Source organism: Paroedura picta, chromosome 1, assembly GCF_049243985.1.
Source record: "Paroedura picta isolate Pp20150507F chromosome 1, Ppicta_v3.0, whole genome shotgun sequence".
Lineage (NCBI taxonomy): Eukaryota > Metazoa > Chordata > Lepidosauria > Squamata > Gekkonidae > Paroedura > Paroedura picta.
Window position 1 is genome coordinate 37,542,267 of NC_135369.1, and position 17,426 is coordinate 37,559,692.

The 17,426-nt window shown below is 44.3% G+C and overlaps 1 protein-coding gene across 4 annotated transcripts in view; it reads right to left on the reverse strand.

Annotated features, from left to right (window-relative positions):
• Positions 1-10,142, reverse strand: part of SPTBN1 (spectrin beta, non-erythrocytic 1) — a 212,672-nt gene extending 202,530 nt beyond the window's left edge. For 2 of the 4 annotated variants that reach the window (XM_077334177.1, XM_077334207.1), the window contains exon 1: positions 9,825-10,141. The gene's annotated coding sequence lies outside the window, so the exon portion shown is untranslated. Of the gene's footprint in view, positions 1-9,141; positions 9,269-9,824 lie in introns of those variants that run through there. The other 2 variants (XR_013230365.1, XM_077334184.1) reach the window with 2 other exon arrangements.
• Positions 10,143-17,426: the final 7,284 nt, after the last annotated feature.

Genomic DNA, 17,426 nt, shown 5'->3' on the forward strand with positions numbered 1-17,426 from the left:
AAATAAATTTGAAAGGTATCTCGGCCACAGAAGGCTTGGGAATAGCCTGGTATGCATACAATCAGATTTTTTGAAATATTGATAACCTGGCCTGATAAATTAAGGAAATGTGGGTCCCAAGACTGGGTGGAATAATTTACAAAAACTGTATTAAAACAATACAGTGAGTGACAATGTAGCAAATGGAAGTTCTTTGTTGTTAAGGCAATGAGCATTGGGACAAAAAACCTCCCACTCCAAGTATAGGCTAATGGCTTGGGGTCATAATAGACAGGGCAATGAAAGTGTCAACCTAGTGTGCTGCAGTGGTGAAAAAGGCAAACTCTATGCTAGAAATTATTGAGAAAGAGACTGAGAATAAAGCCGGCAATATTGTAATGCCCCTGTACAGATCTATGCTGTGGCCTCATTTAGAATACTGGATAGATTTAGAATACTGGATACTGGTCACTGAATCTCCAAAGGGACATTGCAGAGGAAATGTACAGAGGAAGGCGACCAAGATATTAAAGGGTTGGAGCACCATCCCTGTGAGGAAACCCTGAAGAGACTAGGACTTTTCCGTTCCTAAAAGACACACCTAAGGGGGGACATGATAGAGGGTTCTAAAATTATGCATGGGGTGGAGAGAGTTGACAGAACTTTTTCTCCCTCTCCTAAAATATGAGGACATGAGGGCATCCAATAAAACTGGTGTGCAGTAGGTTCAGGATGGATAAAAGGAAATAGTACTTCACACAGAAAGTAATGAAAATATGGAATTTGCTGCCAGAGCAAGACACACAGGAATAAACAGCTTTATAAAGGGATTAGATTCATGGAGGACAAGTCTATCTATGGCTACTAATTGTGGCGACTGAGTGAAACTCCACATTCAGAGGCACTAAACCTCTGAATCCCAGAGTCAGGAGGCAACATCAGGAGAAGGCCTCAGCCCTGCTGTTGGCCCTTCAGAGGAACTGGTTGGCCACTGTTTGAGACAGGATGCTGCACTAGATGGACCATCAGTCTGATTCAGCAGGGCTTTTCTTATGTTCTTCTTTTAATAATTGTAAATAGTATTGTGATATAACTAACACCTCAATATTATTTTCAATTTTTACATTTAAAAAAATAAACACCCTGGAAACAAAAGCATCTATCACAACTTCCATGGAATTAGGGTCAGGTCTGATGAAATTGGCCCTGCAGAAGTATCCCCAATTAGGTTAATTTGTCCAAGCCTCTTGGAGACACAAATCCAGATCATTGTATCACTAGACCATGATCCCTGTTACTTAACATCTTTGAAACAGTTACAATTTTGATTACAGCAGGTGAGTTTCAGTGGATCTGACATATGGGATGGTCAACAGGGGCTGGGGAGTATACTTTGCCATATTTGCAACTTGACCTCAAGCAAAGTTACACCCTTCCACTGAAGTCAATGGATTCTGCATGAGTGGTTGGCTTTCCTCATAAAGACATTATGGTAAACGATGTTTTTGTGTTTCCTGGTCATGAAGCACAAAAACATAACATAAAGAAATATTTACATCTACGTGTAACATATAAAACCAAAACCCCAAGTGCAATATTAAAGTGTGGGATCTTTGTATTATCGTTTGAAAAAAACTCTATCAAGTGATACCATGGGCAAGTCTGACAGCAAGTCTTAATATTTGGTAGATCTTGGTGTAGTGCTTAGGACTTCTACGCAGGCCTACCCTTGACCCTGACCTGGAAATTGCAATTGATGCAGAACACAGCTGCATGAGTGCTCACCAGGTCATCCTGGAGGGCTCATGTTCAGCCGCTATTGAAACAACACCATTGGCTAGTGATTTACTTCTGGATCGTGTTCAAGGTGTTGTTTTTGACCTTTCAGGCTTTACGTGGCTTGGACCCTACTTACCAATGGGACCATCTATCCCCTTATGCCCCCCGCAGGGCACTCTGTTCTGTGGGTATGAATTTCCTGAGGGTCCCGGGGCCTCGGGAGGTGCACCTGGCCTCAATCAGAGCCAGGGCCTTTTTGGTCCTGGCCCCTACCTGGTGGAATGAGCTCCTGGACGAGCTGTGGGCCCTGTCAGGATGCTCAGAGTTCTGCAGGGCCTGCAAGACAGAGCTCTTCTGCCAGGCGTTTGGTTGAGGCTGGGTAGGGGTCCCAAGGTATGTGATCAGGTCCCCACTCCCCCCTAGCATGGTACTAGACTGTGCTGGGAGCATATACCACTCTTATCTGCCAGCCATATTTTTCAATTCATGTACACTAAGTCCAATATTCTGGAGCGAGGGGAGGGATTAACTTTTATGTTCAGTTTGAATATTGCCATCTGTTGTGGTTCTGGTGGTGTGTTTTTAAGGGGTTTATTAATTATATATGTTTTTTTTTTATCAAATTCTGTTATTTCTTTTTCTTGTAAACCGAGCCAGCTTGCTGGGAGCTGCGGTATAGAAGTTTAAATAAACAAATAAATAAATTTTATTTATTTATTTATTTAGATTTCTATACTGCCCATTTCTTTGCTCTGGGCGGTTTACATTGAACATTATATAATACAAATTACATGGAACAATATATAGTAACAACAATATGTAACATCAACTTTCAAATTAGGCATCAAAATATTGCAAAACCACATTATAATATAAATAACAATTAACAGTAACATTGGGGGTTGGTTCTTTCGGTCATGGGTTGGTTAATAAACCTGTCGAGCTGGGATTGATTCCCCACTTCTTCCCCACATGCAGCCAGCTGGGTGACCTTGAGTTCACCACAGCACTGATAAAGCTGTTCTGATCAAGCAGTAATATCAGGGCTCTCTCAGCCTCACCTACCTCACAGAAGGTTGGTTGAGGAGAGAGGAAAGGGAAGGCGAATGTAAGCTGCTTTGAGACTCCTTCTGGTAGAGAAAAGGGGCATACAAGAGCTAACTACTGCTTCTTCTTTCTTCTTCCTTCTTCCTTCTTACTCTTCTTTGGCGTGATAAACATTTTCAGAAACCAGAACTAGCATATTTCAGCTCATCAGAACCATCAGCTCACTAACATTGGACGTTTTCAAGGGAAAGAAGGATGGAGACTTGAGGACCACAGGAAGTTCTTGGAGGAAAATGCTGTTTGGGCATAGAGCCACCGGTAATCTTCTGGTATGAGTTTAATCTGCGTCCAGCTCCCTGCACTCTGGATGGCCTTTAGACATCGCAAATTGATTACTGCAGGCGAATTGCAGGACACATTGTAAACACCGTGGAGCAGAGATTTCTCACAAATACAAAGTAGCCTGTAATTACAACTACTTTTTGATATATTACACAGTGACACTGTTGCTTCACTGTGACAAATCAAAACTTTAACAAAGTTTTAAGAATATTGATGTTTTGGGATTCTGGGTTAAAGAAAGATCCTAAAGCTGCAATCTCAGAAAAGCATATCTGGAAGAAAATTAAAGTATTCAATATTCAGACAGGAGCCTAAGAACTGTTTAATTGTTTAGGAGGTGAACAACATACAAAAATGAGCAAAACAATGTTCCTTTAGACTGGCATTCTAAGAGTGGTCAACCAAATGCTTTTTGTAAGCTTACAACAAAAGGTGTTACTATATCTTCTAGTAGTAGGATTGCCAACTCTGTGCTGGGAAATTCCTGGAGATCTAGATGGAGGGTGGGGTTTGTGGGAAGAGAGACCACAGCATGGTCTAATGCCATAAATTCCACCCTCCAAAGCTGCTGTTTTCTTCAAGAGAACTAATCTCTGTAGTCTGGAGGTCAGCTGTAATTCTGGGGGTCAACCAGGCCTACCTCAAGGTTGGCAACCCTATCTAATAGCAGACTTAGAGCCAGGGCATGAGTAAATGTCAGGCCCAGGTTTGAATATATGCTGAATTCGCATCATTTATTCAGCAGCAGCACTTTACCTGTGCATAGAAATGATAATGACCCAAGAATATGCTACTGTACAATAGAAATAATCATAAGGAAGTATAATTGATAATTAAATGGTGGTTACCTGCTCTGATGCTATGACTTTATTAGTAATAAACATGAAGAAGGTAGACATATGGGCATTTTCTGTAGATTAAGTAAAGCCATTTTGTTAATGCATACGTTGTATTTTTTGCATTGTCATTTTACACAAATCCATTTTAAACAAGCAGAATACTGTAACAGAAACCAGTGCCTCCAAGAACTTTCTCTTAAAACTGCAGGGGCTTGTCTCAAGAAAAGTTTGACAATACTCCTTTCAAAAACTTTAAAATAAATATAGGGGCTCCAAAGCTTGAATGTACAGCTCATTCCTTTTTTTAAATGCTATCAGTAAAAATGGAATTTAAATTTTAATGCAAGTGTATGGGTTTAAAGTCCAAGTCCCGTCCCCCCTGCAGTCTCTGACTGTATGACAGGAAAAGGGGGGATATGCAAGCATGCTGGCTCACTCATTTTTCCATCACCCTACTGGACCATTTCCAAAGATATCAGCAGAGGGAAGTTACTATTTCTTATGGTTCTCATAAGAAATATCGAGTGGATAATCTCATCTTGAAAGCATAGTAAAAAGATCTGCATCTCAGTAAAAAGTTTACAGACATGAATTGCTGAATCCACTTAAAAACAGGAACTCTTTCCTTTAAATGCACAACTCATTCGCACCATTGGCTTAAATTTAAAAGCCATTTCACAACACCACCTTAAAGAGGCGCTTCATTAAACCCATGGAAAATAATCCACAGTAATAGCTCTCAACTTGCACTAGAGCGGAAACTGTTAATAACTACTACATTATGACAGCCAATAGTTGCAGAATTAAGCCAGTTCTAGTGAAGACTGCAAATCCATGACCATTCCAGCACAGGAAGTTTCCATTTCAAATATAAAATCAGCTATGAACCTAACTAGATGGACCCAACAGCCCCTTTCTTTCAATGTCAGTCCTGTCATTTGTACTAAAAGCACTCTACAATTACAAGGCTGCTGTACAGATTAGTGTGCATTGCTTTGAACACCTTAAAACCATATATAAATGCCAACTCTTATATCATTCTGTGCCCATATGTGTGCCTTATAAGTGCATATAACCAAATCATTCCATGGAATATGAAACATTGCCATTCTACTGTCCAGGCTTACGTATTACAAAATCATACAATAAAACGTGGTTCATCACACAACAGTGCGTGCACAATTCAAATTAAAGTGATGTATTTGGGATATTAGTTGCTAGTTCCTCACCTAAACAATTGGCTCATATATTCACCAAGTCACAGACTACATTCAGATGTCAAGATATAAACCAGAGTTTGTTGAAACCATTGTGGTCAGTTTAACAAACCCTCATTGTATGGATTCCCAGAGAGATTCCAGTTTGGCTGCTTCATGCTAGCCTCCCACCACCCAGCAGGGAGGACATTCTACTTATGCTACTTTCTCTGTGGCCAGATAGTTGCGAAGGAGGCTGGCTGGTTTCTGAATTCAGATATATGTGATTACCAAACTAGCTACAATCCCTTATCTGAAATCTTGGTTTGGTGTCCACCAACAAACACTGGTATGAATGGCTGACAGCTTTCGTGGCTGAAGTCAGATGGCTATTGTGGGTTTTCGAGGCTGTGTGGCCATGGTCGGATAGTTTTAGTCCCTAGTGTTTTGCCAGTAATTGTGGCTGGCATCTTCAGAGGTAGGACATGGCCAGGTGGAAATTTCTGCAAACCAAAATGTTGAGTGTACTAATATTTATACTAATAGCACCTTACATTACAAGGTTGCTGTACAAACTATTGAGATAACAATATGTGTATTGTTCTGAACACCTTAAAGCCCTATACAAAATGCCTAAAGTAATATCATTTTGGGCACAAACATTCAAACACAGGCCCCAACTATTCACGCACTCCATACTTTGGCACAGAGAGATTCACATCTTGCCATGTCCTACCTCTGAAATTTTCAGCCACAGTTGCAGGTGAAACATCAGGAACAATGGCCACATGGCCCAGAAAACCCACAACATTCAAATCATGGTTTGGTGGACCAACTACATCTATCTATATCCAGATAATAAAACTAACCATGGTTTGATGAAACCACAGGTTCTAAACTCCAGATCACTGTGACATCTGAATGCAGCTATGCTCTTGTCTTGATGGCCACCTCTACAAGCTAAGCAGATATGACACCAAATTGCCCAAACCATTCCTTATTAGGGCTCAGTTAGAAATATATCATAATCTTTTTTCCCCGGACTGTACCACCTTAGCCAAAAGACGAGGAGTTGAATATTTGGCTCAAAAAGCTCTTGCATGTATAAAATATATGTGTCAGGGAGAAATATTCAGTGTTTAACCTTTCCCCTGGCATGTAATTTTTCTATGCACAAAAAGGGTTTCCCCTCCTTCTCATGAGTAGCACTCAAATGTGTAAATCCTCCCCTTTCATCTTAAAATGGCACAGTCCTGGAAGAGCTGCACAGCTTGATTTTGCTGAATGTCCGAACTGGGCATATGTATTATAAATAAATGTAATGATCCATTGTCTGCTTGCTTCTGGTAACTGCTGTTGCTGTCATAGGTTTGTTTCACTCTAGAGGTTTCATGGTGCATGCAAACATTCTCGGCTGGGAATTTGCACCTGGTTTCTGCATCAAAATGCTCATGTCCCCAGTGACACTTCCACTCTGATGCCATTTCTTAAAATAAAATTGCAAACAATCTGTAGCCCGGAAGCCATCTTTAAGTGTGTGCAGGCATCATTTCATCCCCCCCCCCCAAACACACACACACAAATATATGATTCTCCACACACACATAAAGATACACTTCAGAGAGACTAAGGATTTCATCCAGCCAACTTTTTTCACTAAATCTCATCTAATTCCCCTTCATAGAACAGCCTTCATCCCACATGGCTTTTGCCCAGACAGGTCCCATAATCTTCAGTATACCCTTTTTGTTGGTCACAGGAGACATCCTCCTCCCTTTTTCACCAGCTGAAAAGCTGACTGGATCCAACTTAAATACCTTGGGTTGAAAAACAATGCTCTATAGTAATCAATTACCTATACAGAAACTATGACGTCTGCACTCAAATACAAAATTAGCCTTTCTGAGTCAGATAAGTATCTAGCACAATGTCAGGTCAAAGGCCCCAAGGGCATAATGGGGATTGTTCATACGCAAAGACCACTGTTGTTGTCTCATATCTGCTATACTGCTACTGAACAGAGCAGTTTCTTTTCTAGCAACCATGATAAATAGACACTGATAGTCCCTAATTCATCTAATCCCTTTAAAAAAATCATCTAAACTATGCCTGAATGTCTGAAAACACCAGATATAAAAACCCACCAGGGGTTTCTCTGTTTTTCCATTTCCTGGAACATCTTGTCTACTCATTCAACATTTATAATGCCAAACAATCTTACAATAAAATCACAGGCACTTTAGGAGACCATCTAGACAGAAATGAGATCTCTATCTCATTTCTCGTATTGTAGATAATAAAAGTGCAAGTTCTTTTCACATCTGTAAGGCTGGAGAATGTAAAATCCATCCAATATACCAGGCAAGGCCTGTCAGAGGGGCATTGGCAGAAATGCCTCCAGGTTTCATCCAAGGTACAGAAAAGGTTTCTGCAGAGCCAGAGTGCAGATTCAGCAGTTAGGGAAAGTAAATGTGACATATCTGTGCATTTCATCACTATGCCATTTTAAAATACAAAGCAAGCCTGTAAGCATTTAAAGAATTTAATGCAGGGAAGTCAATGTCCTTTGTTATATTAATTAATTTGGTGTTCATTGTAATGATGTATGATATTTTCCAAGCCCTTCAAAAAGTTACCAAAAACAATAAGAAATAAAAGTGTCAGATAACAAACAAATCTAGCCCTGTTGGAAGTAGGCAAATTCATTTAAAATGCAGAAAGTTGGGTTGCTGGGATACTTTAATTCTCTTAATAGAAACAATTAAAATCTGTAACTGTCAAACTGAAGTCAGCCCAATAGTCAACTACAATCCTTTTAGAAATGGCTTTCAGTTCAACCTATTTCAAGAATTATCTGCAGTGAGTATACAATAAATTGCACAAAATTTGTTTGCTGGCTTGTTTAACGCCATCCAGAGTTTGAAGTCTTTACTGTGAAGGGAGACTGGTGACATGACCATTTCCTTTTGGGGTAAAGGGTGAACTAGCCAGCTGCACTGCCCTTTCAACAATGGAAAAGCCCTGTCCATAAAACAACCACGATGGACCATCCATGGCAAGCAAAAAGCACCATATCCTCTCTTCCGTCCCTCCTTCACAACAACATTCTGGCTAACGCAACCCCTCCCTAACGCTGGCACTTTTTGTAGTATCAGATTAACATTTCACAGCTGCAGGCTGGACTCCATCTGACTGCATTAGAGCTGCAGGACCGCAATCTTATTACTCCCCACCACCACATAACCGAGATCATGAGGAGGTGGGAGATAAGCAAAAATGCCAGCAATCCCTACAAAGACACCTGCATGACGCTGTCTGCCAGGGCTGGGCTGGAGTGCCCAGAAGAGGTTTCCTGCGCTAAAGCAGATGTGGTAAGAGGCACACGGGACCTGATCTCCTGCAGGGTGGGGCTGTGGCCATGCACAGAGGAACTGTGGGATTCATGCAAAATGTATCCGGGAAGGCAAAGAGAGAAGGTTGTCAAAGAGCCTCCGCATTATGCTGCATCATTTTTCCTCAGGCAGAGGGAAAGAGGGATACAAGTGTGTGTGTTGGGAGGGGAATCTTGTTTGTTTTTGTTGTTTTTTTTTAAGGAAATAATTTAGAGACGTCCAATTTCCTCATCCATATTCTTCGTCCCTCAAAGTCAGGCAGACTTATGCTTTTCGAAAGAAATCGCTTCCCAAGAGAGAAGAGCCGTCCATACAGAACAACAGGCGCACACACATTTCCCTCAGTGTGTATTTACACACACCCAATTCTACCCCCCCCCCCCCAACCACCACTATCCAGATCCAGACTATCCAGATCCTCCCCATCCAATGGGACTGGCTAAGGCAGAGGGACTGGGGGGGGGGGGGCAAGCACCATTCGCGGAAAGCACACGACACCCCCTCCCGCGCCGCCGCCGCCGCCGCCGCGCTTCCCGTCCCTCGCCCTCCTTTCCCGTTGGCACAGACCTGTTGAAGGGGCGGGGGAGGGAGATCGACCGGTCTCCTCCAGACCTCTCGGCGAGAAGAGATGGAGGGCGGCGGAGAGACCGGGAGGGAGGGGGCTGAGGTGCCCGAGGGAGCGCGCGGCCACGCCTGTTTTGCAACCCCGAGGACCGTTAGGGGAGGCAGACCCTTCCGCGAGCCACGGCCAGGTCCGGCGCGCGAGGGCCCCATCCGCCCCCGCCTGCCCCCAATTCCCCCAGGCCTGGGAGCAGCATCCTCGGAACAAAACAAGCCTCCCGTCTGGCAGGTCGGGGCGGAGGGGAGAACGCCCGCCTGACGCCTCCTCCCTCCCTCCGCAGCGTGACAGTGGCAGGCTTTCACCTGCTCGAGGGGGCAGAAACCTCCCGCTCCCCTTGTCCTCGCCGGGGGAGAGCGCGTCCAGAGTCCCTGCAGTAGCGGGATCGCCACCCGGCCCCTTCCGTGCAGTCGAGTCTTCGCCCCCCCCCCGGCCCGCTCCGACAGTCCCATACATGAAGCATCACCAACCCCCCTCCCCCTCCACCTCCCGCGCCCTCCCTCGAGGGGGCAAAGCTGGCCACCCCACCCCCGGTGCAATCAAGATTCGCCTCTCGCCTTCTCCGCGGGGACTTTCGCAGGCTCGCTGCAGTCGGGGCCTGGGGGCCTGGGGCGGGGGTGGAAGCTCCTACCTCGGCTCGCAGGGATTTGGGGAGGGGGGTCCGATCTCCGTCGCCCTTGTGTGCAATGCGGTGCGCTCCTTTTCTCAGCAGTGACGGCGGCGTGGAGGAGGAGGAGGAGGAGGAGGAGGCGGGGGTGGGGGGTGATGATGCAGCAAGAGCAAAGCGGCAGCCTCGGTGGCCGGAGCGGGCAGAGAAAGGGGGAGGAGAGAAGCGCGAGAGAAAGCGGCTCCGAGGAGGGCAGCAGCGGGTGGAAGTGGAGCAAGGGAGTGGACTCCAGGATTCCGCAGCCAGCCCGCCCGCCGGCCTGCCCCTTCCAATGCCCGCCTGCACAGCAACAGCTGCACTGATTCAGACAGGGAGCGAAAAAGGGGGCGGAGAGAAAAGGCGCGTGCATACAGGGACCGGGGCGCGCGGGCGCGTATGGCACGGGAGAGGCGCGCGTGCACGCCGACCCGCGAACGGAGCAGTCTTCGGCGAAGACCGTCAGGGCGGAGGGTTCCCTGGTCCCCTCTCTCCACGCTTCCCCATCGCCCTGCGTCGGCCCGGAGGACCACCCCAGACAGCCTCGACCTACCAATGGCTCTTTTGGCTAACATGCCAGAGAGGAAAAGACCGTGCCTATGGTCCTCTCAGGAAGGACTGGGGCAGATAGAAGAAATGCCATCCTGGACACTCAGGGGGCAAGTTCCCATGAAACCAGGTCTGAGTTAGAAAGCTTAAAACCCTTCTACCTAAAAAATTAGCTTGCCAAGCATTTGTGGGTTTAAAAATTATTTAGTGATATGACTTGTCTCAGGTGGCACAGCCTTAGAGATACCATCTCTGAGGGGTAAACTACAGGTTATGTATCTCCCCACATTTTTATCTTTCAACTGTTTTTAGGGGGGGAAATACAGAAATCTGTTTGTTTTCCCTTATGAGGCAAAGAGCAACTAATGGTCATCTTTTAGGAGGAAAAACCTGCTCACCTCATCCTACTGGTCTTCTGGTTCAGATTGCAACCTCCACACAGGCTTTGGCAGGGGAACCCCAGACTTGAGAAATCCAAACTGGACCAAGCAAGAATTATACCTTACTTGAGAACAAACTCATCTGAATTCAACAAAGCTTATAATTTTTGAGTAAATAGTTGGGGAATATTTTTCATAACACCAGGGCACATTGTTTACTGTGATTTGGATCCTGTTAGGAAGTGGGTTTTTCCCTCTTCTTTCCCTTCTCCACAGCATCATGGTGCTTCTGTGTACCTCTTTGATTTCCCCTGTCCTCTCTGTTGTTTCCCAAACCTGCTTAGTGCTGATGTTGCAAAACTGGGGCAGCGCTAGGCAGATAGGAAAATATGGCTGTTCTGTGACCCATCCAAATATTTATTCCAACCCAGTCTCTTTGGAACCCATTCTACCACCTGGCCCCCACCTGGTAGACCGAGTTCCCTGAAGAGATCAGGGCCCTGCCAGAACTCCCACAATTCCGCAGGGCCAGGCATTTGCCTGAGACCAACCACAAGTCCCCCTCAGACATCCCCTCCATGGCCTGAACCAGTCTGACCTCTCTAAGGGCCTTAGCTAAGTTACCATTCCTGTTATATTGTTGTTTGAGATCACTGAAATTGTGTTATTTAGAACCACTGTTAGATTACTGTTGTATTTGACTGTGTTCTATGTTAGTTCATTCCATGTATCCCCCCCCCCTCCATGATGTTGTATGTAATCTGCCCTGAGCCATATGGAAGAGCGGTATAGAAACCAAATAAATAAATAAATGGTCTTTATGTTTTTAATTGGCAGTTGAATATCAGCTTAACATCATAACAATCTGTCTGCAGGTTCTACGAATTCCTGGCTTTCTGCATGTTGTTATTGTTTTTATAACCCACCCTCCACAGTCAGAGATAATCAACCAACCTCTCCCTCTCAACAGGAGAATTCCCAGAGGGTCTAAAAGAGGTAGTCGTGCATCAATTACTGAAGAATGGATCCACGGGAACCTGCTAACTACCAACCTGTCTCGCATCTAGGGTTTCTGGGAAAAATGCTTGAAAGGGCTGTTGCGGACCAAATATCAGCATCCCCGGATGAAGCTTCAGTCCTAGATGCATCCCAGTCAGGCGTCTGGCCTGGCCATGGGGTGGAAACAGAGCTGGTCACCCTGATGGATGACCACCACCACCAGCTGAACCAAGGCAAGTCAGTGCTGCTCATACTACTTGACCTTACAGCAGCATTTGACCTAGTCAACCATGAGCTCTTAGCTCACTGCCTAGCAAATACTGGGATATGGGTGACGGACTTCCAATGACTGATCTCTTTTCTCCTTGGTCATGGACAGAGGGTAGCAATTGAAGAGAAACAATCAAACCGCTGTGAACTCACTTGTGGAGTGATATCTCTCCAAATCCTTGGAGGTCTCCCATCCAACTACTAGCCAGAGTTGGCCCTGCTTAGCTTCCAAGACCTGATGGGATCAAGCTTGCCAGCTTTTGATACAGAAGAAGAATATGATCAAGTCAGAACCAACTCAGGGCAACCCCATCCATGGGGTGTCCTAGGCAAGAGAGAAGCAAAGGTGATTTAGCCATTGCCTTCCTCTTTACAGCTTCCCTAATATTCCTTGATGGTTTCCCACCCAAATATTAACTGTGTCCAACCCTGCTTATTTTCTGAGCTTTGATGAGTTTGGACAGACCTGGGCTATAGAGGATGCTCAGTTTAGATTCAGGTACTTGTACAAATTGGTGCAGTATGTGTAGTGGCTATGGGGTGAAAGCAGGCTCTGACGCATACCTGCTTTTTGCACTGAAGAATATCCAGTCTCCCAATCTCTCCTATAGATTCTTATACTCCCATAATCAACTTTTTTATTTTTAATGTATTCTTTAGATTTATATGCCACCCCCACAGCAATCTGGCTCAAGGTGGTTCACAACATAAAGATTACATAGGATTAAAAATTTGTTATAGTATTAATTAAAACAATTAAAATTGATTAAAATTATTCTTAAAGATTCCATTGACCCAAATAATATATAAGTAGCCACTAATAACATTCCTCATTCTAGGGAAAATGTCCCTCACAGGTGGGGGCCAGATCAATGATGTTATTATTGGTTATACAAATACAGGGGGGAGACGCAAGCTTTAAAATAAAAATTGGTAGCATGTAAATATTGTGCTCTCTAAAGCAGGGGTAGTCAACCTGTGGTCCTCCAGATGTTCATGGACGACAATTCCCATGAGCCCCTGCCAGTGTTTGCTGGCAGGGGCTCATGGGAATTGTAGTCCATGGACATCTGGAAGACCACAGGTTGACTACCCCTGCTCTAAAGGACTTTAATTTGCAAAATTTGTTAGACCAAGATGATAACTATATGTGATAGCAAAGAATGAGAGTCCAGTAACGCCTCAAAGACTAATAAAATTTGTGGTAGGGTATTAGCTTTTATAAGTCACTGCTCACTTCTTCAGATACAGCCAGAATGTGAGCCCATCTGTCCTATAAATTGGAAAGTGGAGTGATGCCCAATGACCTTAGCAGGCAAATGACAATAGTAGGTGTGTTAGTATTAGGTGCGATATGCAGAGAAGTAACAGATGTGGAGACCATTGGCTTTGGTAATGAAACAGGAAACCTAGGTCTCAGTTCAGTCCAAGTGGATGCATTGTCTTGAGCTTCGTTATCAGTTTAAATTCAGCAGTGTCTCTTTCTAATCTCCCTTTGAAATTCCTTTGTAAGATAACTGCTAATTTTGGGTCAGCAGCTAAATGTTCTGGAAGGTTAAAATGTTCCCCAACTGGCTTTTGACTGTGGTGGTTTCTGATGTCAGACGTATGTCCATTAAATCTTTGTCAAAGGGAGTGGCCCATTTGTCTAATATGGAGAGTAGAAAGTCATTGCTGACACATGGTGGCATTAGAGGATGAGCAGGAATATGCATGGGAGATGGTACTGCAGAGGGTGCTGGATCCACTGATGGTGTTAGGATCTATCAGAGAGCAAAGTTAGCATCTTGGTTTGTTGCAGGCCCTGGTGCCAGAGTCCATGTTATTGTTAAATAGTTTTATCATTATGGGTGTGATATCATTTTAGGTTAAGAAGCAATCTGTAAGCAAGAAAACACCATCCCTCCCCCCAGTGTATGTGTGAGGGAAGTGTCACTATCCAGCATGGGTTGTAGATCATTAATAATGTGTTGAACTGACTTGAGTTGTGAGCTGTCGGTGACCACCAGTATTATTCTGTTGTAATTTTCTTTGGGCTTGTCTTGTCGCAAGCTGCCTTTGGATATTATTCTGACCTTTCCAGTCATCTTTCTACCAGGAGATATGGTAAATGCAAAAATGCCTGTTGCAGACCTTCAAGTTAGTATTCCTGTCTGAGGAGTTGGAGCAGATGTCACTGTATTTTAGGGCTTGGCTATAGACAATGTGGTTTGATGTGGTTTAGATGGTAGTGGGAAACATGCAGATACATTTGGTGATTTGTCAGTTTCTAAATAATGTGGTATTTAAGTGTACATACTCTAGTGTCCAGGAAGTCTGTTTCATGTGTAGAGAAATTCAGTTACCGTAGTTTGATGGTGGGATGAATGCTGTGGGAAACCCCTCACAATATATAAAGTAAATACAGACCACTGCTTCTTAGATTTTTGACTGGACACAGATGGAGATGAACAACAAAGGTTTAACTGAAAATAAAGTGTTAAGGTAAATATGGTGTTTGGATAACTTAAGATATACAAAGAAATGTGCTTGCACACAAAAGCGTATATCTTGAATAAAACTTTGTTGGTCTTAAGGGTGCCACTGGACACAGACTTCATTCTTTAGATATATAAAGTAAAACTGCCTCTCAACTCAACCCCTGAGGGGAAATTTGATTTCTCTTTCTTTGGACAGGATACCTCAGCAGGTTCAAGGCTGTTCTTTTCTCTCACATAGCGCCTTTCCACAGAATCTACACACAGCAATAAGAGGGGTGCTTATCAGGATGCGTATTTGTACCATTAAAATAAGCTTTCTTTCCTAAGCCAGCCCTCAAACCCTAACTAAAAAGCCAAATAAATTAAAAAAGATACCTTCACCTTGTTAAGCTGAGGCTGGCTCACTCCCTCACATCCTGTGGAATTTCATGGGCTCTGATCTGCTGACAATCACTTGGATTTGCATGAAGCCTAAATCACAAGGTTTGGCTCAGGGCCGGGAAGAGAGGTTGGACTTTAAAGGTGATTGTCACAATACACTTACAGACATACAGGTTGGGAATCTCTGAAATAAGAATGGAGACTAGAAGAGGAAGTTATCCTTCTCTGCAAGGTCCACTGAACTGAATGGGGACCTCCTATGTTACAGAGTTCAAGAAAGCAGAGCATTCACACATGTATCCAGAGTCCTTTCCACACCCATTAGATAATGCACTTCCAATGTGCTTTAAAAGTAGGTTTTCCTGTTCTGCACAGGAAAATCCAGCTGTAAAAACACATTGAAAGTACATTATCCAATGTGTTTAGAGTGGACCTTGTTTGTTGTTGTTGTTGTTATTATTATTCAATTTATTTCCCGCCACTCCCTTGCGGCTCGTGGTGGGTTTTAAAACCCCCATTAAAACCCCATTAAAAGACATAAAACATTACCAACATGGCGGAAAATCAATAAAAACCGACTCCCCCCCACTACTAGCGGAGTGGAGAAGGAGGTACCGATGATGTTCACTTCAGATCCCAGGGGTGGTGGTGTAGATATGTCTGGTTTCGGGATGGGCATGAACCAGCTCACAAAGTTTGTCACAAATTTTGGCCAGTTTGTGATTTTCTAAGCAATGTTTACGGAAGGGCACCTGGCATGAATATTTTGCAAACTTTGGTGCTGTTTGTTGTGGTTTGTGAATAATTACATTTCTAGACAGTCTCTGCTCAATTAAGCTGTTTGCGTCATTGGCAAGATGATAGCTGTGGATAGCCAACCCTTCTCCTTAATGGAGGATGTAGCCTTTTGCCAGCTGATGCAACCCTTGGATTCCTGGTACTCGGTTCCCAGAGGACCATGAGCTAGAGAGCCATGCCTGCCATGAACACCTGTGCAGTGGCAATGGTCAACAGTGAGCTCCCTACAGTGCAAGGCAGAATCATGAGCATTCTTCGGAGGACATACTTGGGGAGGTGGTCCCTCAGGTACCTGGACGCACCTTCTGGGGGGGGGCATAATTCAGGCTCTATAAATCCAATCCTCACCCACCTTGGAAGGCAGGTAAAAAAGAGTCATCTGGGAATACCCTGCAGGTTTGGTGTCCCCAGCATACTGAGGGAGTGTACCCTATTGCTTCACAATCCAAGTCAGTTTGTCTAGTACCAAAAAGTTTGTGATGGTCCATGGTTCACAAATCGGACATGCCACAAATCATTAACCAAACCAAAGTTTCCTGGTATGTGTCCATCCCTAATCCTGTATTTCCAACAAGGAGCTCAGCCAGTGTACACAAAATTCCCTTCTCTTGTTTTTCCTATCTTATGAGGTAGATCAACTTGAAGGCTGGCAACTAGCCCGAAGTCACTAGCGGTGCAATGCTATGCTGACTCTATATAGAACAGCACTGCTGGTGAGCTCCATGGTTCAGCAAGGAGGTGAAGCTGGCTCTCGCCATTCTAAGTCTAACCACTCTATCATACTTTTTCTCAGAAAAAAACATGTCAGATATGATTTATAATATATGAACTAGCTCTATGGCTCATTAGAAACAGCAAATTATATTTTTGGTCTGCTCTCATATAATCAAAGCTGCCAACATACCACCTACTGTTGATCAATGAACAATTCTATGGTTGTGCAAAGCTCAGATACATACAGAAAAATGCAAAGCAAATTGTTCTTGGACCAACGTGAAGTAAGCAGGTGACAATACACTGTTCTTATAGATGAACTCTTTTACTTAGGAATTAAATGTCCCGCGAGGGCATGCCTTACAACATGGCATCTTTATTGGCATCTACAATATTAATTTTAAAAAGTTGTAGGAGGGCTGAAGCCCAAGAGAGGTCACAAGCACCAAGAGGGCACGGGCAAGGCAGTAGATGGAAGTCTCACTAGAAGAAATGTGGGTCACCATCCAGTTGACTGGGAATGCCCATGCCTGTGTGAGGATGGTTAATCCATGTAGTGGCCATCAAGCGAGAAGGAATAGTGCTGAGACTAAGGGGAACCAAGCCGGTAGTCCAAGCTTGCATATACACCTGCACTGTGACCTTCCTGAGTTCTGGCCCTCCTCCCCCCTGCTCCCTGCTTCAGCTTGAGATCCAGAACTGGGTTTGATTCCTGACTCAAGAGCTGGAAAGATGAAACAAAGACAGGATGAAAGAGAGAGAGAGAGAAAGAAAGTGGGGAGGGAAGGAAGGCAGACACCAGTACTACAGAAAACATCTGTTTTGGAGGGGAACTGGTCCTCCTACCCCCAAACTCATACAACAGTGTCTGCACAGGTCACCGTTGTCCTCATCTTCCTATCCAACACCACATTTTCCAAAGGCCAGGCCAGGCAGGCTGTGGAGGGGTGGGCTGCAGTTTTCCCACCCACCACATCTTACAAAGGCCTGGCCAGGATGGCTGCAGGAGGGGGGCTGCC